Here is a 26,692-nt window from a genome sequence, read left to right on the forward strand (position 1 = left end):
GGATGGTTTGGGTTTTGAGGGTGAGCATTCCTTGCTACGGAAAGGTAACATAAATAGACCTTATTACAGAACGGGCATCGGCAAGATTTGAACATAGTACCTTCTGGTCCCCATCCTAGTGCCTAGTCCAATGAGTCAGCAGGGGGGAGAGCACCAGATCATTTTTTTCACATATTTCATTCTGTTCAGTCAGGAAGTTAGAAACGTCAAAAGTTAGATTAGAAACATGTCGTTAGCTAAGAATGTTGGGTATGGTTGGAAAACAAAAGTCGCAAACAGGATTCAAACTGGCAACCTTTCAGGTTGTGGCCAGCGTGTAATGCCCTCTATGCACCTCCAACTTAAGACCTTTTTTTATTTGACTCTCACCTCACTCCACCCACTGACGTTTCACTCCAAGCACTGCCCACCAAGCTTTAATTGAACCAATCACAGTAGTTCAGCACTTGAAACGGAGCTTCCTTTAGAACAAGATTAGTTTTGCATTGCCCATACAAAGATGCTGTAAAATGATGTCGTCTCATAAAGGCAGTTTTTCATTGAAAAAAATGAAAAGGTTCCGGTCTGTGTAAGTTGGCATTCCCCCTCTCACGTGAGCATGCTTCACGCGTTGAACTCACAGTTCCTCCATAATCTCTGGTATGATCACGCGAGAGAGGAAACGGCCATTTACAGAGACAGGATTTATATATTATTATTTACATTTTTTATAACAGCTGGCTCTGGTCTACTTATTCCCCTCAAGTTGCTTATTTTAGACCATTCCATTGGTCCTAAAGTGAAATTACGAACTACCCAGGGCACCGGGGAATGCAAACTGAACTTGCCCATTGGGGCTGTGATTCAATCCAAGGCACATTTAAATGTGCATTGTCAGCAGTTGTTTAGAGCGATGCTCTATAACACACCATTGACTGAATCTCGGCCTGAATGAGGAAAACCCCTGAGCACAATTACCCGCCGCTCGCCACCCCACCCCGGACAGAAACAAATGTGCCACTTTTTACATACCTACAGTATGATCCACTTTGGTTATCCAACCCATAGTTTAAAAAAGGCTGCTGTAATTGGTTAAACCTACCTATCTACATAGCCCTTGGTTACATTCAGGTGAGGAAGTTGTGCAGCGGCTGTGAATTTCATTATCAACGGCTGATGCCTGGCTCTGACCCCACTCTCAGAGGGTGTCTCAGGGGAGTGGGATATGCAAAAAATGTACAATTCACACATACATTTGTAATAGTACCTAATTATCTTAATTATCTTAACATTACATATTGCACCAGTTCCCAATACAAAATATATTTTTACATAATCTGTAAAATCACTGCTGACATAACACAAAATAACATGAACAAATGTAAACAATTCCTAAAAAGAGTAAGAAGATTAGCAGTGGGATGTCACATGATAAATGTTAATAAAAATATCATCGAAAACAAAATGGTCCCTGAAACAGACTATGAATGACACAATCAGTTAGACATGTGGGCCGAGATTCATCCCAGGGCACGTTCTAGAGGAAGAGGAGGAGGTAGGGGGGTTGAAGAGCAAATGGGTCAGCAGGCAGGAGCAGGCCTCCAGGAAGGACAGGTCCCTGACCTCAATGCCTCCAGGGCCACTTCTCCAGTCAGGGCGCTGCGTCAAAGCTCCTCCTTCAGCATGGCATTTGAAACCAGCTCCAGTGCAGTCCATCCATGGCCGTCTTTCTGCTGCAGCAGATCCTGCAGGACAGACGGACAGAGACAGAGGGAGGTCACCTTTCACCTTGACCCCAACAAGATCACTTTATTTCCACTTTAACCCTGCATTCCTTGCCATTTTAATATTTGGGACATTTCTATTTTTGCTATTAATACCATGTTTACGGCATCTTAAATCAAATCAAATTGTATTGGTCGCGTACACATATTTAGCAGATGTTATCACGGGTGTAGCAAAATGCTTATGTTCCTAGCTCCAACAGTGCTGTAATATTGAACACTACACAACAATACACACAAATCTAAAAGTAATAGAATGGAATTAAGATATATCAAAATATTAGGACAAGCAATGTCGGAGTAGCATTGACTAAAATACAGTAGAATAGAATACAGTATATACATATGAAATGAGTAAAGAAGTATGAAAACATTAATGTGACTAGTGTTCCATTATTAAAGTGACCAGTGATTCCATGTTTAGGTACATAGGGCAGCAGCCTGTAAGGTGCAGGGTAGAGTAACCGGGTGGTAGCCGGCAAGTGATGGCTATTTAACAGTCTGATGGCCATGAGATAGAAGCTGTTTTTCAATCTCTCAGTCCCAGCGTTGATGCATCTGTACTGATCTCGCCATCTGGATGATAGCAGGGTGAACAGGCTGTGGCTCGGGTGGTTGATGTCCTTGATGTTTTTGGCCATCCTGTGACATCGGGTGCTGTAGGTGTCCTGGAGGGCAGGCAGTGTGCCCCCGGTGATGCATTGGACAGACAGCATCACCCTCTGGAGAGCCCTGCGTTTGTGGGCTGTGCAGTTGCTGTAGCAGGTGGTGATACAGCCCGACAGGATGCTCTCAAAAGTGCATCAAATTTCTTCAGCCTCCTAAGGTTGAAGAGGCGCTGTTGCGCCTTCTTCACCACACTATCTGTGTGGGTGGACCATTTCAGATCATCAGTGATGTGTATGCCGAGGAACCTGAAGTGTTCCACCTTCTCCACTGCCGTTCCGTCAATGTGGATAGGGGCATGCTCCCTCTATTTTTTCATGAAGTCCACGATCATCTCCTTCGTTTTGTTGACGTTGAGGGAGAGGTTCTACTCAGCTAGGGCCATCACCTCCTCCCTGTAGGCTGTTTCGTCATTGTTGTTGGTAATCTAGCCTACCACTTTTGTGTTATCTGCAAACTTGATGATTGCTTTGAAAACGTTGGAGACATGCATGGCACACACCCGTGTGAGGGCCACCATGTTGAGCGTCAGCCTTGTCTTACTCACATCAGCTACGGAGAACAAGGGCTCAGGGTCCTCGTCAGCGGTAGTGTCCTGCGTCAGCGGCACTGTTTTCCTCAAAGCAGGTGACAGTGTTTAGCTTGTCCGGGAGCAAGGAGTTGGTGTCCGCGACGTGGCTGGTTTCCCCTTTATAATCCGTGATTGTCTGGAGTCCCTGCCATGTCTCGTGTCTGAGCCGTTGAATTACGACTCCAGTTTGTCTCTGTACCGATTGTTGCCTGTTTCATTGCCTTACAGCTGGACTGTTTGTGCTCGTCCCTGTTAAATGTGGTGGTTTGCGCTTTGTTTTGCAAATGCTACCATCTATCCAGATTTTTTGGTTTGGATACGTTGTTATTTTCACAGTGGAAACAACTTCCCTGATGCACTTCCAGTCATTGAGTCAGTGTATACATTATTGTTTCTCTCAGAGGCAATCCAGAGTATATCCCAGTTCGCGTGATCAAAACAATCTTGAAGAATAGATTCTTATGACTGTAGGTTATAGAGAATCAATTGAAAACAAACGTACTACATCGAAACCTTGCAACACACTTGTCATAAATGTATGATTTGGGCCTGAGAAGTGGAGGGAGTTTAACATGTCCCCCATGCATTCAGCCAGCTGAGCATCAGCGATCATATGACATACAACGATGCACCGTTGAGCAGCCAATTTAAGCAACATAATTATGAAATAACGTGGAAGAGAGACAACATGGGGGCCAATGGGAGGATACTGCAACAGATATACATAGTGGATGAACACACACACACACACACACAGAGAAGAGAACAGCTGTTTACCCATTGGGCCACAGTGCCAGCCAGGGAATATAACTCACTTCACTTCACTAATTGTGTTGACACAATTAACTGGCTGACTCACTGGTCACATTGTGTTCGGGGAATCTAGTGAGATAGTGACCTGATAGAGGATTAGGGTTACATGTGCTTATGTAACACATTAGACTGTGTCAGTGCCGATGAATCAAACTGAGAGGCATTGGGAAGGGCTGGGATGGAAAAAACATGGAGGCTAGAGTACACTAAGGACTGTAATTAAATTACATCCGCTTTAGCTGACATCCGCAACGCGGTTGTTTTGGCGTGTCGGAGGTGGAACTGCGTTAGAGCTGTCCAATCTACAAACGGCTCATGGCATTATACCTAAAGCATCTAGGCCTAAGATTAGTACTGTTCGAACACAAGACTGATTTGATTTGACCCATATTGATCTTTCATCAGTAGGACTGTACATAACACACATACACATTTATATTAAGCCAGTTAACTGTGTGTAGTAAGGGGATGTGTTATATTACTTCTGCCTCTTCCCTTCTCTTTGTGTGTTCAGAATAAAAGCAATTTCCAGCAGCGGGCCCACGCACACATGGCCTATGTGGAGCAGGCCGAGTCAAGTGTGAGCTCTTTGTTTGCTTTTAGACATCCAATTTTTATGGCAAACTGTGCTTGATGGCACTTGACTGCTCAACCTCCGCAATGTTCCTACCACTTGTGAGCTAGTTTAGGGCTCTCTGACGATTCGCCACAGTGCCTGAAAGCTTGCCGACAGACAGCCAGGCAGCGGTTTCTGTTTCGACAGACACTCTTTGAGGCTTGTGAAACATGACATGTCAAGGAAGAAAAATTGTCCTTGTTGTTGGGTGTGTGCTGCTTGTGCAGAGACGGCATCAGACTTTAAAGACTATAAAGGGGCATTCCACTTTGATCCTACGATTTAACACGGCTAATGTTGTTCTTTACCTTACGAGTGCAAGTTGGCATTCAGCAAGTTCAAGTTTAAGTAGCTATTTGCAGGTATTAAAATAAACACATACATCCTCTCTTTCTCACATATTCTCTGTCACATATAGTACATACACATCTACATACCTCCATACTCTCATGCTAAACAACTACGTATTTACAGTGGAACTTTGTGGTGGTATTCCCCTTTTAAGGCGGCCATCATGACTTGTGTAAAGAAAGGAACTTGCGAATTATGAAGCGTTTCTTTTTCCCTCTTGAGTACAACTAGGCAGTTATGGCACTCTGAGGAATAGCGAAGGCCAAGCGCATGGCTCAGGTACCACAGGGTCAGCGCTCATCTACCTTTAGTGCTTCAAGCTCGAGTGGCAAAAACTCAATCTGCATAAATTGTCACGTTAATCTACATAAACTTTTACATTAGCAGGAAAATGTACAATGCAGAGGTCAGCCATGAAGCAGCAGTTGAGGAAGTAAGGGATTTGATCAAAGCCACTCAAGAGAGGGAGAGAGAGAGAGACAGTTAGAGAGAGAGACTGCTAGAGAGAGAGAGACTGCTGGATTGAGAGAGAGGCAGTGAGCGAGAGAGAGAGAGAGAGAGAGAGAGACTGCTAGAGACAGAGTGGGCGAGGTGAGAAGAGATCTTCACACACAGCAGGTAATAATAGCCAACCACTCCAGGTTGATTTGGTCTTGACATCAGGCCCATGTTAAGTTGCAGTTCAGCCATGTCAGGATCAGGCAAGTGCTTTGGGCCTTGAGGGGAAGCATTCGCAGTGTTCACCGGGTCTATCAAGTTGGAGATGGAGAATTAAAAATTTTATTTTGGGCTTGGGCCATAGTACTTTCAGTTAGAGCATTGAAAAAGGACCTTTATACACTGAACAAAAATATAAACGCAACTTGCAGATATCATCCTGACCAACTTGCCCTCTAAATACAACTCTGCTGTCTTCAACCAGGATCTCAGCGATCACTGCCTCATTGCCTGCATGCGTAATGGGTCTGAGGTCAAACAACCACCCCTCATCACTGTCAAACGCTCCCTAAAACACTTCAGCGAGCAGGCCTTTCTAATCGACCTGGCCCAGGTATCCTGGAAGGATATTGACCTCATCCCGTCAGTAGAGGATGCCTGGTTGCTCTTTAAAAGTGCTTTCCTCACCATCTTAAATAAGCATGCCCCATTCAAAAAATGTAGAACTAAGAACAGATATAGCCCTTGGTTCACCCAAGACTTGACTGCCCTTGACCAGCACAAAAACATCCTGTGGTGTTCTGCATTAGCATCGAATAGCCCACGCGATATGCAGCTTTTCAGGGAAGTCAGGAACCAATATACACAGTCAGTTAGGAAAGCTAAGGCTAGCTTTTTCAAACAGAAATTTGCATCCTGTAGCACTAATTCCAAAACATTTTGGGACATTGCAAAATCCATGGAGAATAAGAGCACCTCCTCCCAGCTGCCCACTGCACTGAGGTTAAGAAACACTGTCACCACCGATAAATCTACAATAATCGAGAATTTCAATAAGCATTTTTCTACGGCTGGCCATGCTTTCCACCTGGCTACCCCTACCCTGGCCAACAGCTCTGCACCCCCTCTCCCCCGCTTCTCCTTTCACCTAAATCCAGACAGCTGATGTTCTGAAAGAGTTGCAAAATCTTTATCCCTACAAATCAGCTGGGCTAGACAATCTGGACCCTCTCTTTCTAAAATTATCAGCCGAAATTGTTGCAACCCCTATTACTAGCCTGTTTAACCTCTCTTTCGTATCGTCTGAGATCCCCAAGGATTGGAAAGCTGCCGCGGTCATCCCCCTCTTCAAAGGGGGAGACACTCTAGACCCAAACTGTGTTATAGACCTATATCCATCCTGCCCTGCCTTTCTAAAATCTTTGAAAGCCAAGTTAACAAATAGATCACCGACCATTTCGAATCCCACCGTACCTTCTCCACTATGCAATCTGGTTTCCGAGCTGGTCATGGGTGCACTTCAGCCACGCTCAATGTCCTAAACGATATCATAACCGTCATCGATAAAAGACAGTACTGTGCAGCCATCTTCATCGACCTGGCCAAGGTTTTCGACACTGTCAATCACCACATTCTTATCGGCAAACTCAATAGCCTTGGTTTGTCAAATGACTGCCTCGCCTGGTTCACCAACTACTTCTCAGATAGACTTCAGTGTGTCAAATCAGAGGGCCTGTTGTCCAGACCTCTGGCAATCTTTATGGGGGTGCCACAGGGTTATAAATTCTCTGGCCGACTCTCTTCTCTGTATACATCAATGATGTCGCTCTTGCTGCTGGGGATTCTCTGATCCACCTCTGCGCAGACGACACCATTCTTTATACATCTGGCCCTTCTTTGGACACTGTGTTAACAAACCTCCAAACGAGCTTCAATGCCAGACAACACTCCTTCCGTGGCCTCCTTCCCGTCTGACTAGCATCACTACTGGGGATGGTTCTGAACTTAGACAACTACAAATACCTAAGGTGCCTGGTTAGACTATAAACTCTCCTTCCAGACTCACATTAAACATCTCCAATCCAAAATTAAATCTAGAATCGGCTTCCTATTCCGCAACAAAGCCTCCTTCACTCATGCTGCCAAAAATACCCTCGTAAAACTGACTATTCTACCGATCCTTGACTTCGGCGATGTCATTTACAAAATAGCCTCCAACACTCTACTCAGCAAATTGGATGTGGTCAATCACAGTGCCATCCATTTTGTCACCAAACCCCATATACAATCCACCACTGCGACCTGTATGCTCTCGTTGGCTGGCCCTCGCTACATATTCGTTGCCAAACCCACTGGCTCCAGGTCATCTACAAGTCTTTGCTAGGAAAGTCCTGCCTTATCTCAGCTCACTGGTCATGATAGCAACACCCACCTGTAGCACACGCTCCAGCAGGTATATTTCACTGGTCATCTCCAAAGCCAACACTTCCTTTGGCCGCCTTTCCTTCCAGTTCTCTGCTGCCAATGACGAACGAATTGCAAGAATCACTGAAGCTGGAGTCTTATATCTCCTTCTCTAACTTTAAGCATCATCTGTCAGAGCAGCTTACCTATCACTCTACCTGTACACAGCCCATCTGTAAATAGCACACCCAACTTCCTCATCCCCATATTGTTATTTATCTTACATTTTACATTTACATTTACGTCATTTAGCAGACGCTCTTATCCAGAGCGACTTACAAATTGGTGGATTCACCTTATGATATCCAGTGGAACAACCACTTACAATAGTAAGTGGTTAGAAGGATTACTTTATCCTATCCCAGGTATTCCTTAAAGAGGTGGGGTTTCAGGTGTCTACGGAAGGTGGTGATTGACTCCGCTGTCCTGGCGTCGTGAGGGAGCTTGTTCCACCATTGGGGTGCAAGAGCAGCGAACAGTTTTGACTGGGCTGAGCGGGAACTGTGCTTCCACAGAGGTAGGGGGGCCAGCAGGCCAGAGGTTGATGAACGCAGTGCCCTTGTTTGGGTGTAGGGCCTGATCAGAGCCTGAAGGTACGGAGGTGCCGTTCCCCTCACAGCTCCGTAGGCAAGCACCATGGTCTTGTAGCAGATGCGAGCTTCAACTGGAAGCCAGTGGAGTGTGCGGAGGAGCGGGGTGACGTGAGAGAACTTGGGAAGGTTGAACACCAGACGGGCTGCGGCGTTCTGGATGAGTTGTAGGGGTTTAATGGCACAGGCAGGGAGCCCCGCCAACAGGGAGTTGCAGTAATCCAGACGGGAGATGACAAGTGCCTGGATTAGGACCTGCGCCGCTTCCTGTGTAAGGCAGTATTGTACTCTGCGAATGTTGTATAGCATGAAACTACAGGATCGGGTCACTGCCTTGATGTTAGCGGAGAACGACAGGGTGTTGTCCAGGGTCACGCCGAGGCTCTTAGCACTCTGGGAGGAGGACACAATGGAGTTGTCCACCGTGATGGCGAGATCATGGAAAGGGAAGTCCTTCCCCGGGAGCAAGAGCAGGTCCGTCTTGCCGAGGTTCAGCTTGAGGTGGTGATCCGTCATCCACACTGATATGTCTGCCAGACATGCAGAGATGCGATTCGCCACCTGGTTATCAGAAGGGGGAAAGGAGAAGATTAATTGTGTGTCGTCTGCGTAGCAATGATAGGAGAGACCATGTGAGGATATGACAGAGCCAAGTGACTTGGTGTATAGCAAGAATAGGAGAGGGCCTAGAACTGAGCCCTGGGGGACACCAGTGGTAAGAGCACGTGGTGCGGAGACGGATTCTCGCCACGCGACCTGTCAGGTAGGACGCAATCCAAGAGTGAGCCACGCCGGAGATACCCAACTCGGAGAGGGTGGAGAGGAGGATCTGATGGTTCACAGTATCAAAGGCAGCAGATAGGTCTAGAAGGATGAGAGCAGAGGAGAGAGAGTTAGCTTTAGCAGTGCGGAGAGCCTCCGTGACACAGAGAAGAGCAGTCTCAGTTGAATGACCAGCCTTGAAACCTGACTGATTTGGATCAAGAAGGTCATTCTGAGAGAGATAGCAGGAGAGCTGGCCAAGGACGGCACGTTCAAGAGTTTTGGAGAGGAAAGAAAGAAGGGATACTGGTCTGTAGTTGTTGACATCGGAGGGATCGAGTGGAGGTTTTTTGAGAAGGGGTGCAACTCTCGCTCTCTTGAAGACGGAAGGGACGTAGTCAGCGGTCAAGGATGAGTTGATGAGTGAGGTGAGGTAAGGGAGAAGGTCTCCGGAAATGGTCTAGAGAAGAGAGGATGGGATAGGGTCAAGCGGGCAGGTTGTTGGGCGGCCGGCCGTCACAAGACGCAAGATTTCATCTGGAGAGAGAGGGGAGAAAGAGGTCAAAGCATAGGGTAGGGCAATGTGAGCAGGACCAGCGGTGTCGTTTGACTTAACCTGTTAGGGTATAGGGGGCAGTATTGAGAATTTTTGAAAAAATATGTGCCCATTTTTAACTGCCTATTACACCAACTCAGAAGCTAGAATATGCATATTATTGTTCAGGTTTGGATAGAAAACACCCTAAAGTTTCAAAAACTGTTTGAATGGTGTCTGTGAGTATAACAGAACTCATTTGGCAGGCAAAACCCTGAGACAGATTCTGACAGGAAGTGGATACCTGATGTGTTGAATTGACTTTAAGCCTATACCATTGAAAAAAAAGGGAAGGAGGAATATTTTGGCACTTCCTATTGCTTCCACAAGATGTCCCCAGCCTTTACAAAGTGTTTTGAGTGTTCTACAGTGAGATCTGACTGAAGAAGAGCGTTGGAACGGCGATGGCCCATTAGACACCTGGCGCGCGATTTGATGGTGGGTACTCTCATTCCGAAACGTTTTAAAAGAGAACCCAATGGTCCGCCTTGAATTTTATTCATGTTCTGGTTAAAAAAGGCCCTAATGATTTATGCGATACAACGTTTGACATGTTTGAACGAACGAAAATATATTTTTTCCGTTCTTCAAGTGAAGTGAAGTCCGGCTGGCTTAGATCATGTGCTACAACACGGAGGTTTTTGGACATAAATGATGAGCTTTTTTGAACAAAACTACATTCGTTATGGACCTGGGATTCTTTGGAAGTGACATCTGATGAAGAGAATCAAAGGTAATGGATTATTTACATAGTATTTTCGATTTTAGATCTCTCCAACATGGCGGTTAGTCTGTATCGCAATGCGTATTTTTCTGGCGCAGTGCTCAGATTATTGCAAAGTGTGATTTCCCAGTAAGGTTCATTTTAAATCTGGCAAGTCCATTGCGTTCAAGAGATGTAAATCTATAATTCTTTGAATGACAATATAATATTTTACCAATGTTTTCTAATATTAATTAATTATTTTGTTGTCATGACTTGACTGCCGGTATTGGAGGGAAACGATTTCCTGAACATCAACGCCATAGTAAAACACTGTTTTTAGATATAAATATGAACTTGATAGAACTAAAAATGCATGCATTGTCTAACATAATGTCCTAGGAGTGTCATCTGATGGAGATTGTAAAAGGTTAGTGCATAATTTTAGCTGATTTTATGGTTTTGGTGACGCCTGTCTTTGAATCGACAATACACTACACACAGCTATTGTCAATGTACTCTCCTAACATAACCTAACTTTATGCTTTCCCCGTAAAACCTTTTTGAAATCGGTAAACGTGGTTAGATTAAGAAGATGTTTATCTTTCAAAGGCTGTAAGTTAGTTGTATGTTTGAGAAATTTGAATTTTGACATTTATTTGGTTTCAAATTTGCCGCTCTTGAAATGCACCTGCTGTTGATAGGGTGCGCCACGGGTGGCACGCTAACGTCCCACATAGCCCCAAGAAGTTAAAGTCACCCAGAACTGTGAGGGGTGAGCCATCCTCAGGGAAGGAACTTATCAAGGCGTCAAGCTCATTGATGAACTCTCAAAGGGAACCTGGAGGGCGATAAATGGTAAGGATGTTAAGCTTGAATGGGCTAGTGATTGTGACAGCATGGAATTCAAAGGAGGAGATAGACAGATGGGTCAGGGGAGAAAGAGAGAATGTCCACTTGGGGAGAGATGAGGATTCCACTGCCACCACCCCGCTGACCAGATGCTCTCGGGGTGTACGAGAACACGTGGTCAGACGAGGAGAGAGCAGTAGGAGTAGCAGTGTTTTCTGTGGTAATCCATGATTCCGTCAGCGCCAAGAAGTCGAGGGACTGGAGGGTAGCATAGGCTGAGATGAACTCTGCCTTGTTCTTGCTCTTTTGCACCCCAGTATCTCTACTTGCACATCATCATCGGCACATCTATCACTCCAGTGTTAATGCTAAATTGTAATTATTTCGCCTCTATGGCCTATTTATTGCCTTACCTCCCTACTCTTCTACATTTGCACACACTGTACATAGATGTTTTCTATTGTACGTTTGTTTATGTGTAACTCTGTGTTGTAGTTTTTGTCGCACTGATTTGCTTTATCTTGGCCAGGTCATAGTTGTAAATGAGAACTTGTCCTCAGCTGGCCTACATGGTTAAATAAAGGTGAAATAAAAATATAATAAATACATGTAAAGTGTCGGTCCCATGTTTCATGAGCTGGAATAAAAGATCCCAGAAACCCCATACGCCCAAAAAGCTTATCTCTCAAATTTTGTGCACAAATTTATTTACATCCCTGTTAGTGAGAGTTTCTCATTTGTCAAGATAATCCTTCCACCTGACAGGTATGACAATACCTGACAGGTATGACATATCAAAAGCTGATTAAACAGCATGATCATTACACAGGTGTACCTTGTGCTGGGAATAATAAAAGGCCGCTCTAAAATGTGTAGTTTTGTCACACAACGTAATGCCACAGATGTCTCACGTTTTGAGGAAGCGTGCAATTGGCATGCTGACTGCAGGAATGTAAACCAGAGTTTTTGACAGAGAATTTAATGTTCCTTTCTCTACCATAAGCCGCCTCCAACGTCAACAGTGACGAGGCGACTCCGGGATGCTGGCCTTCTTGGAAGAGTTGCAAAGAAAAAAACATATCTCAGACTGGCCAATAAAAATAACAGAGTAAGATGGGCAAAAGAACACAGACACTGGACAGAGGAACTCTGCCTAGAAAATCAGCATCCCGGAGACCAGCATCCTCGCCTCTTCACTGTTGACTTTGAGACTGGTGTTTTGCGGGTACTATTTAATGAAGCTGCCAGTTGAGGACTTGTGAGGCGTCTGTTTCTCAAACTAGACACTCTAATGTACTTTTCCTCTTGCTCAGTTGTGCACCGGGGCCTCCCACTCTTATTTATATACTGGTTAGAGACCGTTTGCGCTGTTCTGTGAAGGGAGTAGTACACACCATTGTACGAGATCTACAGTTTCTTGGCAATTTCTCGCATGGAATAGCCTTTATTTCTCAGAACAAGAATAGACAGACGAGTTTCAGAAGAAAGTCTTTGTTTCTGGCCATTTTGAGCTTGTAATCGAACCCAGAAATGCTGATGCTCCAGATACTTAACTAGTCTAAAGAAGGCCAGTTTTATTGCTTCTTTAAACAGAACAATAGATCTCAGCTGTGCTAACATAATTGCAAAAGGGTTTTCTAATGATGAATTAGCCTTTGAAAATGATAAACTTGGATTAGCTAACACAACATGCCATTGGAACACAGGAGTGATGGTTGCTGGGCCTCTCTACGCCTATGTAGATATTCCATAAGAAATCTGCCGTTTCCAGCTACAATAGTCATTTACAACATTAACAATGTCTACACTGTATTTCTGATCAATTTGATGTTGTTTTAACGGACAAAAAAATTGCTTTTCTTTCAAAGACAAGGACATTTCTAAGTGACCCAAAACTTTTGAAAGGTAGTGTATTTCAATTGACTGATTTCCTTATATAAACTATAACTCTTTGAAATTGTTGCATGTTACATTTATTTTTGTTAAGAATATATCATATTTTTGTTCACAATAGCTGTAGCTTTCAGTGAAGGCTCCAGCCTTGGGTTCTGCTCTGTATGTGCCTTTCAGTAGAGTATTTCACATCGTCAAATGATATTTCAATGGCAGAAGGACATGTTCTGAAGTGCTATTTTCTCCAAAAATAATAATTTTTCTTTTCAATCAACAGAATTCAGGCTCATCTGAAGTTGCCTTCAATGTTCCATGATGTGTGTGCAAAAACCACAGAATAAAAACAAGTGCACCTTCATCCATGACTGTGTGTTTTCTGTTAAAGGATTATCTGGGCCTCCCCTAAAATACAAGGAAGCCAAATACAAAACCTACAGATGGGTGTGATGGGCATAGATGCCACCGTTGTTCTGCTCCCCCTCTCTGTGAACTGAGCCCTCACCTCTCCTTCCCCTACCTCTTTCTGAGCTGACTGCTCTCCTCCCCACCCTCTCTCGTGCAAAAGAGGCCTGGGCCAAAATCAGAGCCATCAGCTGCGAGTGAGGCGTCAGGCTGGGTGAGGCTGGCTTGACGCATTCCCTGTCTGCTGCCCGCTGCCATGTCAAACTGTCTGACAGACAGGCCCCAACCTGGGGGGTGACGGAGTCAGAGAGAGAGGAGAGGGTGCAGCAGGGGCCTGTCTGTCTGTCTCTGGCTGTCTCTCTATCCCTGCCTCTCTTCACCCCACCCTTCTCATCACATTCACAAGGGAGGGGACGTGCACACGCTTGCTCTCACCCTGTCTGCCCATCTACCTCTCTCTCCCTCTCTCTCTCAGACAGTCTGTCTGTCTGTCTCTTTGTCTCTTTGTTTCTCTCTCTTCCTATGCAATTGCCAGTAGAACTTGATGAATGCACACAGCAGTGGATCTCTCTCTGTCCCAAGACAATGGAATCAGCCGCTGCTATTATTCACAATGAAATACACACCAGTCAGTGCTTTACTTCACACCTACACACACACCTACCCACACCTACACACACACATATACTTACACACACACACACCTACACACACCTACACACACACACACACACACACACACACACACACACACACACACACCTACACACACACACCCGCTAAGAGTGTTGTGAGAGTGGCTTGGTATGATATTGGCTCCCGTATCAAGGAGAGCGACTGAAGTCAGTCCAGGTATTGGCGCAATGTGTCAGATATGCTGCGCTGGCGATAAAGAAAACACCTGGGGGATTAAATGTGAGCAGGGGTAATTACACTGTGCCCTGTGTGTGTGTAGTCCTGCTCAGACTCGTGAATTCACACACCTCATGAACACTACTGCTGCCTGCACCAGCCAGACTCAGCCTGACTGCCACACACACACACACACACACACACACACACAGTGCGAAGCCCTCTGGCCTTTAGAGGGCAGCCGAAGACAAGAAATACAAAGGCCAGAGTGGAGGAGGGGAGAGACAGAGTGGAGGAGCTGAGTTCCATCCCCGCTCTCTCTCTCTCTCTCCCTCTCTCTCTCTCTCTCTCTCTCTCTCTCTCTCTCTCTCTCTCTCTCTCTCTCTCTCTCGTCTGGAACTAAAGCAGACAGACCGGGATACAGCTCCACAGTGGAAAACATTCCTCTTTCTATTTTCCCTTCCGCCTGACAAACACAGAGAGACTGTGTGAACTGAGGCCAGGGGCAACATCTCACACCCTACAACAACGACAACAGCCATAGGAAGACAATACCACAGAGTCATCCAATGGCGCTGCACCACAGTCAATGTACACATCTCAACAGCCAGCGGAACAAAGCTTCCTTTCCTCAACGTCCTTTCCTTCCGTCACACTGATCTAAAATATACAGAGACGGTGCATCCGGAAAGCTTACCTTCAACAGTCCGGTTCCAAATCTCTGTGGATGAGACAGCAGGAGACAAAGAAAGGAAACCACTTGCCATGATTGAGACGCAGCCCACATCTTTAAAGCAGAAATCAGCAGTTGAAACAATAACAAAGCGTTCTTCCTGCCCCTGTTTCGGTAAAAAGATACGGGATAGGGCTGGAGAACCATTCAAATTCATAGAAAGAGCTATGGATGCAAGGACTGACCATCCATGATATCAAAATTATAGTTTTAACCATGTTTTGAGGCTATATTATGTTTGTTAACAAAGTAAATATAAACAAACATTGGAGTGAAACAACCTTATATTTTGGGTTCTGAAAGGGTACGTTATATTCTTCAAGAATCAATGGGTAAATATAATTAAGTTTTAAATCCAAAAATGTATGTAGCAACGGCAGATTGCTCTTTTTTAAGTGACCACAGCCTGCTAGCGATAGCTAGCATTGTCGGAATGATTGCTATCCGGTTGAAGGGCTCCTCACCCAAATAAACATGGGCCTAGGCAGACAGAGATGAGAGCCAGATTAGGGGGCAGAGGGTTAGGGTTGGAGGCTGGCTGTAATCCCCTGGAAGGCACTGGAACACTCAGACCAGTGAGAGTGGGCAACCACGCCATGTGCACAACTGCCATGACACTGGATATTGGATTTGGATGGATATTGGAAGTGTCATTCTAAACTCCTTGTTGCCCAGTTTTTTGGGTTTATGCTGTTATCCAGGCTACTGTATGACTTTGTAGCGATTTGAAAATATCGTCACTGAGACCCAGTGGCTTGTCACTAGATGATAGGGATGGGAATTCCCAGGGACCTCACTATACAATATGATCACGATACTTACAGTTGAAGTCAGACGTTTACATACACCTTAGCCAAATACATTTAAACTCAGTTTTTCACAATTCCTGACATTTAATCGTAGTAAAAATTCCCTGTATTAGGTCAGTTTGGATCACCAGTTTTTTTAAGAACGTGAAATGTCAGAATAATAGTAGACAGAATCATTTATTTCAGCTTTAATTTCTTTCATCAGATTCCCAGTGGATCAGATTAGTATTGGCTAGCATTGGCTAGCATTGCCTTTAAATTGTTGAACTTGGGTCAAACGTTTTGAGTAGCCTTCCACAAGCTTCCCACAATAAGTTGGGTGAATTTTGGCCCATTCCTCCTGACAGAGCTGGTGTAACTGAGTCAGGTTTGTAGGCCTCCTTGCTCATGCTTTTTCAGTTCTGCCCACACATTTTCTATAGGATTGAGGTCAGGGCTTTGTGATGGCCACTCCAATACCTTGACTTTGTTGTCCTTAAGCCATTTTGCCACAATTTTGGAAGTATGCTTGGGGTCATTGTTCATTTGAAAGACCCATTTGCGACCAAGCTTTAACTTCCTGACTGATGTCTTGAGATGTTGCTTCAATATATCCACGTAATTTTCCTGCCTCATGATGCCATCTATTTTGTGAAGTGCACCAGTCCCTCCTGCAGCAAAGCACCCCCACAACATGATGCTGCCACCCCCGTGCTTCACGGTTGGGATGGTGTTCTTCGGCTTGCAAGCGTCGCCCTTATTCCTCCACACATAATGATGGTCATTATGGCCAAACAGTTCTATTTTTGTTTCATCAGACCAGAGGACATTTCTCCAAAAAGTACGATCTTTGTTTCCCACGTGCAGTTGCAAACTGTAGTCTGGCTTCTTTATGGTGGTTTTGGAGCAGTGGCTTCTTCCTTGCTGAGCGGCTTTTCAGGTTATGTCGATATAGGACTAGTTTTGCTGTGGATATAGATATTTTGTATCTGTTTCCTCCAGAATCTTCACAAGGTCCTTTGCTGTTATTCTGGGATTGATTTGCACTTTTCGCACCAAAGTACGTTCATCTCTAGGAGACAGAACGCGTCTCCTTCCTGAGCGGTATGATGGCTGCATGGTCCCATGGTGTTTATACTTGTGTACTATTGTTTCTACAGATGAACGTGGTACCTTCAGGCATTTGGAAATTGCTCCCAAGGATGAACCAGACTTGTGGAGGCCTACAATTTTTTTCTGAAGTCTTCGCTGATTTCTTTTGATTTTCCCATGATGTCAAGCGAAGAGGCACTGAGTTTGAAGGTAGGTCTTGAAATACGTCTACAGGTACACCTCCAATTGACTCAAACGATGTCAAATAGCCTATCTGAAGCTTCTAAAGCCATGACAGCATTTTCTGGAATTTTCCAAGCTGTTTAAAGGCACAGTCAACTTAGTGTATGTAAACTTCTGACCCACTGGAATTGTGATACGTTGAATTATAAGTGAAATAATCTGTCTGTAAACAATTGTTGGAAAAATGACTTGTGTCATGCACAAAGTAGATGTCCTAACCAATTTGCCAAAACTATAGTTTGTTAACTTGACAAACAAGATGAACTGGCAACAGACAAACAGAGAACACAGGTATAAATACACAAGGAATAATGGGAAGATGGGTGACAACTGGAGGGGGTTGGAGACAACCACAAGGACAGGTGAAACAGATCAGGGCGTGACACAGTGCAGGTCAAGAAGAGTTAACAAAATATTTACCAAATAGACTAAAGAAAAAACGTATAAAAAGTAACACAATAACATAACAATAACGAGGCTATATACAGAGGGTACTGGTACTGTCACGGGTGTCGTAGGGTTTAGACCAAGACGCAGCAGGAAAATGTATACTCATCTTCTTTTATTAACGGACAAAGAAGGAAAACCAAAACGTATACAAAAAAACGCGACGACAAAGAACAGGCCGGTAAGGCACAAAGCTATACACAGAAACTCCCACAAAATCCCATGACAAACACACTCCTAAATATAGGACCTTCAATCAGAGGCAACGATAGACAGCTGCCTCCAATTGAAGGCCCCAATCCCCATTACCAAAACATAGAAATACAAACACCTAGACAGAACATAGAAATAAACTAACAAGAAATTTGTGGAGTGGTTGAAAAACGAGTTTTTATGACTACAACCTAAGTGTATGTAAATTTCCGACTTCAACTGTAGGTGCCAATACTATATGTATTGCGTTGATATATTTACCACTATTGCATTTTGATATTCCAAACATATTGCTCACTATATGACTGATCAAAACAAGTTTTGATCAGTCATGGAAATAAAATTGGTGGACACATGTTGGTTTCCCATTCAAAAAGAGAGCTTTGGCGCACATACAGCCAACTAGCGCTAGCTAACGCTAACTAGCTAGCACAGGTATGTGAAAGTTGATGTCTCTAAGTCTAAAGAAAATGACATTGTCTAAGAAATGTTTAATAAAATGTCAAAGAAAGTCCATGGCGTAGACAAATCATTTGGTAAAGAGGTTAGATTATCTCTTCATATGCCTGTGACCCACTCAGACCAGAGCCCTGTATCTAAATACAGACTGGTTACCTGTAATGCGATGCTACTGGTGGCTAAGAAGTCAGGCGCAGGAGAGCGGAAACTGATTTACAACGGTTGTGTTTAATAACCATAAACCACCGTCAACAAAATAATACAATCAATGGGTCAAACAAAACCCGGTAAAATACCAGCATACCGTGCACAAGCCCTACAACAAACAATTACGGACAAGGACATGGGGGGAACAGAGGGTTAAATACACAACATGGAATTGATGGAATTGTAACCAGGTGTGATGGAAGACAAGACAAAACCAATGGAAAATGAAAAGGGGATCGCGATGGCTAGAAGGTCGGTGACGTTGACCGCCGAACGTCACCCGAACAAGAAGATGGACCAACTTCGGCGGAAGTCGTGACATTACCGTGTAATGATTGAAGCATCTTTAGTGACCTTGGACCTTTACTGGCCAGTGAACAACATATCAAGTATAAGGAAGGCTACTTAGTACCAGGGGAAAAACAGGATCCCCATGATAGTGAATGGGAAAATGGTGGTCTTTGTTGTCAATCTTTGTGTAAATTAAACATTTTCGAAGATAATCATGGTACCAATAATTGCTTCTAACACAGCAGATATACAGTGAGCTCCAAAAGTATTGGGACATTGACACATTGTTTGTTGTTTTGGCTCTCTATAGAAATGATACATTACTGTGGAGGTTAAAGTGCTGACTGTCAGCTTTTATTTGAGGGTATTTTCATCCATATCAGGTGAACCATTTAGAAATAACAGCACTTTTTGTACATAGGGGACAAAAATTCTTTGCAAAAATTCCTTTATGTGTATTAAAGCAGTCAAAGTTTTATATTCCTAGCACTCAATGATTACATCAAGCTTGTGACTCTGTTTGTTCTGGTTGTGTTTCAGATTATTTTGTGCCCAATAGAAATGAATGGTACATAATGTAGTTGAATGTTGGAGTCACTTTTAGTGTAAATAAGAATAGAATATGTTTCTAAACATTTCTGCATTAATGTGGATGCTACCATGATTACGGACAGTCGTGAATTAATCATGAATAATGATGAATGATAAAATCTCAAATCGCTAAGACAAGACCTCTCACCATTACAATAACAGGGGAGGTTAGCATTTTTTGGGGGGTCTGATATTCGTGCGTCTAACTTCTCATCATTTTTCATGATTAATTCAGGACTATCCGTAATCATGGTAGCGTCCACATATATGTAGAAGTCACAAGCTTTACCTGTTTATTCTATAACTTATTCCTGTTCCATTACACTCAGTATTGTTGTTTAGGTCAGGCCTGAACAGAGAGAAGGGACAGTCCTAGAAAAGCTGTCATGCTAACTTTGTCTTGTTTCTATCCCTTCATCCTTTGTGTAATTATTATTAGGCGTTTTGCTTTTCTATTGTTTTCACTATTTTCTTTCGCTCTGCATTGCCAGTAAGTGAGCATTTCATTGGTAGTCTACACCTGTTGTTTACGAAGCATGTGACAAATGCAATGTTATTTGATTTCTTCTGAGAGGAAAGACATGAAACTGAACAAGAATGGAAATGGTGTGCAGCAGTACCAGTTGCTCGACCTATGTGTTTCTCACATAAAATAAGCCTCCCTCCTGCCAAAGCTGCCTTGAAACCACAAGGCCATGCATTGGTTCTAACAGAGGAGGGCTAGTTTAGTCTGTGTGGGGGTACAGTGAATGTACTATAGGGCCTTTGGGGCTAGGTGGCCTGCCAGAAAACTTCAAGACTGAAAAATAGCACAAAGCCAAGTAGAAGCACACCCTTGAATAAATAGCAGCTTTCCTACACACACACACACACACACACACACACACACACACACACACACACACACACACACACACACACACACACATGCGTACGCACACAAACACACCACACTCAGTCTTGAGCATGGGCTCTGCCAGCACAAAGACCAGAGTAAGGGTCTCGATACAAGCTGTGTGCTGAGAGAAGCCTGAAAGAGGAAACTCATTCTACGAGAGCGTGAGGGAGTGACATGAGGAGGGGGGAGGGAGAGAGATGGGGAGGGGTTGCAGACTCTATCCTGGCAAACACCCAACACCCCAATGAAGGCAGAGAAATAGAGAGTGAGAGTAGAAGATGTTGGAGAAAAGGCCTAGGGAGTTTTGGGAAGTCTAGCCTTTTGAAACAGCCGCATGTTCAGCTGAAATCCATGCACTGCAGTGTCGTTTTGGTCTGGATATGGCTAGCTTACAAAGTAGCAATTGCTAACAGAATGTTACTGGTTCCAGTCCCAGCAGTGAGAACAAATGAGCTGACCCTGAACAAGGCACTGTTGTGTTGATCCACCATTTTGAAACCGTGCTCCACATCGCAGCCCGAGTGAATCCATGGCACTGCAGCAGTCTGAGGGGACCGAGCTATTTCCTATTTCCTATGATGTCTTTCAGCTCCACAAACATGAATTCAGCAAAACTTGAATGGGTTGGCTTGGGAAGGTAAAGGAAGGGGGGGGGGGACTGTTTGGGAGACAAGCTGATGAATGCTTGGTTGTGTGACAAACAAACAAAAAGCAGCAGAGGAAGGCCTTAAAAAAATAGTCAACGACTCCAGCAACCCTAGTCATAGACTGTTCTCTCTGCTACCGCAGGGCAAGCGGTACCGGAGCGCCAAGTCGAGGTTCAAAAGGCTTCTTAACAGCTTCTACTCCAAGCCTTAAGACTCCTGAGCAGCTAATGAAAGGGCTACCCAGACCCCTCTTTTACGCTGATGCTACTCTCTGTTTAAAATCTATGCATAGTCACTTTAACTCTACCGACATGTACATATTACCTCAATTACCTCTACTAACCAGTGCCCCCACACATTGACTCTGTACCGGTACCCCCTGTACATAGCCTTGCTTGTTATTTTACTGCTGCTGTTTAATTATTTGGTGATTTTATTTTTTATTTTCTATTTTTTACTTAACACTTATTTTTTTTCTTAACTTCTTAAAGAATTGTTGGTTAAGGTCTTGTAAGTAAGCATTTCACTGTAAGGTCTACTACACTTGTTGTATTCGGTGCATTTGACAAATACAATTTGATTTGAAGAGCCTGGTAGAAATTGCTGTCCTTTAAGTTTGCTTTAATCGACAGTCGGGCAGAGACTCTGAGACTCTGAGACTCTGAGGAAGGAAAAGTATGATAAATATGAATCTAGTGTAGTGTAGTGTAGTGTAATGATCTAAACTAGCTGCTTAGTTGGTCAGTTTTAGCCGGGTCTCAATGAGACTAGATGTGGATGGCTCCTAGGCTAGGCTCTGCTTACTAACATGGGTGGCTGTACAGAGCTGCCAGAGATTAAGGAAAATCTATTTTCTGCCTGCCTCTCTCCCTCTCCATGCCTCTCTGGAGCAGCCACTGCTCCAGGTCATTTTCCATTCCAATATGGTTCTCTCTCTCGTCATCCTGCAAAATTAAACACTCGCAGGCACAGCGAGCGGGCAAACACGCACGTGCACTAACATAAGCAAACACACAGGGTCGTGTGGACCAGCCTTGAGAGAGGGAGGGGTGAGAGCAGGCCTTGCCCTTAGCCATGGCATGCTTTCCCTGCCAGCAACCCAGGGTCGAGGGGGGGGGCCATACGTTATTCCCCCCACCGCCCCCTTCCTCCCCCTGTCCTCCAGCCAGGGTCATTATTTCAGGGTGAGAACACTGCCATTGAAAGGCGTTGTTTGTTTCTGACCAAGCCCTGGCAGCTCAACAACACAGCAGGGTGACAGCAAGTCAACAGCCATTTAGTAACAATTGCAGAAGCGCTAGCTAGCTAGTTCACCCCACCAACAAAGATAGCTTTCATTGATGCATTTATTCAGTGTCCATCATATCACATACGCAAACTCAGTAGAAAACATGTAATAGACTACTACATTATAGTTGCTTTACCTGATGTCCTAATTTAGCCTAAGCTGAGTTAATGGAGCCAAGCTCCGCCACAACCATTTAATGTGAAATCAGAATCAACCACCTGATGATTAAAGCTGCTGGTTCCAATGTACTATTCCACAGGAATCACTCTCTCTGTCCTTTCCATTGATCAGCCTGGAGGGCAGTGGTGTCCATGGCGACAGACAGACATTCTTCCCAGCTAGCCTCACTCCCTTCATCTTAAAAGCTAGCCTCACTTTCTTCATTTTTTAAGCTACCCTCACTCCCTTAAAAAAATACGGTGGCGTAGATTAGAAAACCAGTCAGTATCTGGTGTGACCACCATTTGCCTCATGCAGCGCGACACATCCCCTTCGCATAGAGTTGATCAGGCTGTTGAATGTTGACTGTGGAATGTTAGCTAGCTAACATTGAAATTAGTTAGTTAGCTTTAGCTACCTGCAGATTCATGCAGGGTAGTAATGTTTTTGAGTTGGGGTTATGGTTCATTATCTAAACAAAAGACTCCACAATGCAAGTAAGCATTTCACTGTACCATTTACACCTTCTGTAGCCTGTGCATGTGACAAATACACTTTCACTGTGTGTTTACCAGAGATAGTAATTTGATGAACAACATGACCTACCCAGCTAGATCCACTATCTCTATCTACCCAGCTAGATCCACTATCTCTATCTACCCAGCTAGATCCACTATCTCTATCTACCCAGCTAGATCCACTATCTCTATCTACCCAGGTCTCCTCACTATCTCCTGTCACAACGCCAAGAAATAGAAACTAAGTGAAAGAAAGAGGGAAAGAGAGCCGCGTATCACATTTCTCCAGCAGTAGTAGCTCCCTCCATCCCTCCATCTGTGGCCTAGCAGGCAGCACTGAGCGAGCTGAGTCCTAGACAGTCCTAGACAGAGCAAGCTGAGTCCTAGACAGTCCTAGACAGAGAGAGCTGAGTCCTAGACAGAGCGAGCTGAGTCCTAGACAGAAGGGGCCTGCAGTGACTGGTGCAGCCCAAGCAGCTTGCTTGCACGCACGCACGCACGCACCCACACACACACAGACAGTCACACACACGCGCACACACTTTTTTCTAATTTTGCAAACAGTCTCATCCTCTGACCCCTTTAATTTGCTCCTTTTCTCCTGTCACTCCTTCGTTTTCTCACCGGGACGAAACAATCCCAATCTCATTTATTTTTGAGGACAGAATATGTACATGTGTTAATGGGAAAGCCGAATCAAATTAACTATAATTAGTCAAAGTGGAGAGTGAGGCAGGGAAGTGGAGGCGGCATACATGGGAGTCTCGCTGTCCCCCACCCCCACTACCATACACACACACATCTATACTCTCCCCCCACCACCACTACCATACACACAGCTATGCCACCAACACACCCTTCCCCCATTTGTTTTGACACACGTCACACGTCACACTCACTTCAAAGCTCCCGGTCAGCGATCGCATATGGCAAGCAAACACACGGAGACAAAGTATTTATGTTGTGACACGTTTCCCACCAAACCAGTGTGTGAATTTTGCAAGCGGCAGAACCTGACAACTCTAATCTCTTCAGAAATACATTAACAGACATCGTATGAGCGGATAGGGGATACGTTGCGACAGAGCACAGAAAGGAATAGAGAAGCAGGGAGGAAGAAGATGGTGGGGGGGGACTGTAGAGATGCAGAGATGATTCAGATTTGAGACTGTGGGCTTTTAGGACTGTTAGGCCCTTAAGGCCCAGTGTCAATTTCCCTGATACATTTCAGACTAATTCATCCATCCATATTCCTCTCACCTTATTCAATGGTTCCTTTTCCAAGTACCATAGTGGTCCAAATACCCCTCAAACTTGTACCAATATCCTTGTGTGTGCATGCATTTGTTTATCTCTGTGTGTGTGTGTGTGTGTGTGTGTGTGTGTGTGTGTGTGTGTACTGACCTGCATGCTGGAGCATCTTGTCGATGTCTGTGTGTCCACAGAGCATCGTGTAGCAGACTGACTCCGCCCACCTGGCCGTTCAGGTGAGGGACGGGCCGGTGGCACAGCAGGGCCTCCACACATGCACTGGTGCCATGGTTACACGCCTCTGCAGGGGCGTCCAGCCTGCATGGTCTGAGGAGTAACACATACGTAGAAATACACATGCAGGCACACATGCATGTTGTTTTTCCTCTGACATATTGGTGCGGCTGGCTTCCGGGTTAAGCGGGCGAGTGTTAAGAAGCGCAGTTTGGTGGGTCATGTTTCGGAGGACACATGATTTGATCTTCACCTCCCAAGCCTGTTGGGGAGTTGCAGCGATGAGACAAGATCAAAATTGGGGATGTTTTTTGTTTTTATAAATAAAGACTGCATTATGAGTGAAATGGAGGACAACCCCTAAGAAAACCATTAAACACATTCACACATCATACTGAAATAGCTTCATAGCTAGTAGCAGCCACCTTCTCAATTGAAAACCAAGTCATCTGGGATACTCTAATGATTTCACTACATCCAAAGCTAGACACACATTAAAACGTAATAGTCAGAATAGTTTAAATCGATCTTGATCTAAATAAGCTAGTCTAAATCTATGTCTACTGTACGATCCGGTGGATGTATTCTGTCATGAAAGTCATTCTTTGTCTCTAAAGTTAAACATTATGCGTTTTCTGTCTGAGATCAGAGGTCTCATATTATGGGGACCCGGTTTGTGTTTCATGTCATCAGAGTATGTCACCAGAGACTGTACTCAAACTCACCACTTCGCCATTTCAACCCTTTCATCTTGTCCCATTTCCTTTTCCACTTAACACGTTAGACGACCGTTAATAAATGCATTAAAACTATTCAAATTGCGCCACATCTGTATAAACGATTGCATTGGACTTAAAAGGAAGACAACTGTTATTTTATTTGCCCTGGGAGGGTAAAAAAACTGCCGTTGGAAATATCAGAGGGCGTGCATTCGCTTGGCAGAGCCGCGGTAAATCTAGCCTCCAACCCACCCTGTTCCTCCAAGACACACCCTTCGCATTATAGCTAAAGGTTACACTTGTGATGACCACATTCCTTGTATTCTTCATTCTAAATGTCCATGTTAATCGCTCTGCGACGCACTAAAGTGAAGGCAGCGGGAGAGCGAGGGGTCGGGAGACCTACCTTTCACGTTGACGTCTGTCCCAGGAAGTGCTAGAATCTGGAGCAATGTCTCAACCTGGTTCCTCTTATGGGACCACCATATCCACGGACATAGAGAGGAAGTAGAAAGAAGAAAAAACAGAGAGAAATTCCTGAATTAGGGTGTGTCCTGCCCATTGTCCCACACCAATAACGCGCTGGAGAAATGTCCCCAACGACCCCCCAAAAAACGGACGAATAAAAAGGCGACCCTCCAATGAGAATGCGATTTAGAGAAGAGATGAAAAACGTGAATAAAAAAAAAACGATGGTGAATTGGGCTCTTTCTTCTCCTCCTTTATTGGACGGAGGGATTTTCCACTTAAGCAAGAACCCCACAAAGTTAATAAATGGCTAAGTGTGAGAAGAGCCTCTTCCTGTCTTCCTATCCCGTATTGTTCCACTGGAGGAAGTTATGGTACACAGCCCAAGCACAAAGGCTCCAACAGGATTCTTCACACATCCAGGGTTCAAACGCTCCACTGGGCATTACCAATGTACCACGTGATATTTAATCAGCAAACTACAACACCCGGCCACAAAAGCCTCATAAGGCTTCTATTTACATTTTCCACCGCCCCCCTCTTCCCCTCCCCCCTCTTCCCCTTCCCTCCTCCCCTGCTCTCTTTTTGATACAATATTAAATCAGGAATACATTAGAGGACCAGTAGCCCCTCTTCATGTATGGCTGAACTTCACAAGAAAGTTAAAGGCCAAGCATGAGTGCCTCTGTGCTTGCCAGTATAATACAGGACTGAAAAGCCACTAATAAACGTTTTACTAGCCCTCTCCAGGACGTCTGCCTGGCTCTTCAGAGGCTTCACTGGAGAAGATAGAGCAGCGTATGGGGAAATAGGGAGGAGAGGGCAGACTGAGGGACAGGCAGGAGTGGAGAGGAAAAGGCTTGCTGTATTTCAAGGCACGGCAAAATTTAGAAAATGCTCAAGGCTTTCAAGTTGAAGAGTTCCTTTCTTCCCAGAGGTGTCCTTGAAGCTGCATTAGACACATTAAATGTGATTCCCACCTGACAAAGAGGTTGCAGGGTGGGACAACGGAGATATAGAGGCTGTTTATCTGTAGCTTCGACAACATCTGGACAAGGAACAGCAATGATTCATTATTAGTTTTTGTGTGCCATAATGCAGAGGTAAGCCTCAAAG

The 26,692-nt window shown here is 44.5% G+C and overlaps 1 long non-coding RNA gene across 1 annotated transcript; it reads right to left on the bottom strand.

Annotated features, from left to right (window-relative positions):
• Positions 1 to 349: 349 nt before the first annotated feature.
• On the bottom strand, positions 350 to 25,811 carry LOC115164919 (uncharacterized). The gene is made up of 3 exons (XR_003870027.1): positions 25,515 to 25,811; positions 24,309 to 24,482; positions 350 to 1,724 (listed from the first exon to the last, which is right to left on the bottom strand). It is a non-coding gene; the product is annotated as an uncharacterized LOC115164919 (long non-coding RNA).
• Positions 25,812 to 26,692: the final 881 nt, after the last annotated feature.

Source organism: Salmo trutta, chromosome 27, assembly GCF_901001165.1.
Source record: "Salmo trutta chromosome 27, fSalTru1.1, whole genome shotgun sequence".
Taxonomy (NCBI): Eukaryota; Metazoa; Chordata; class Actinopteri; order Salmoniformes; family Salmonidae; genus Salmo; species Salmo trutta.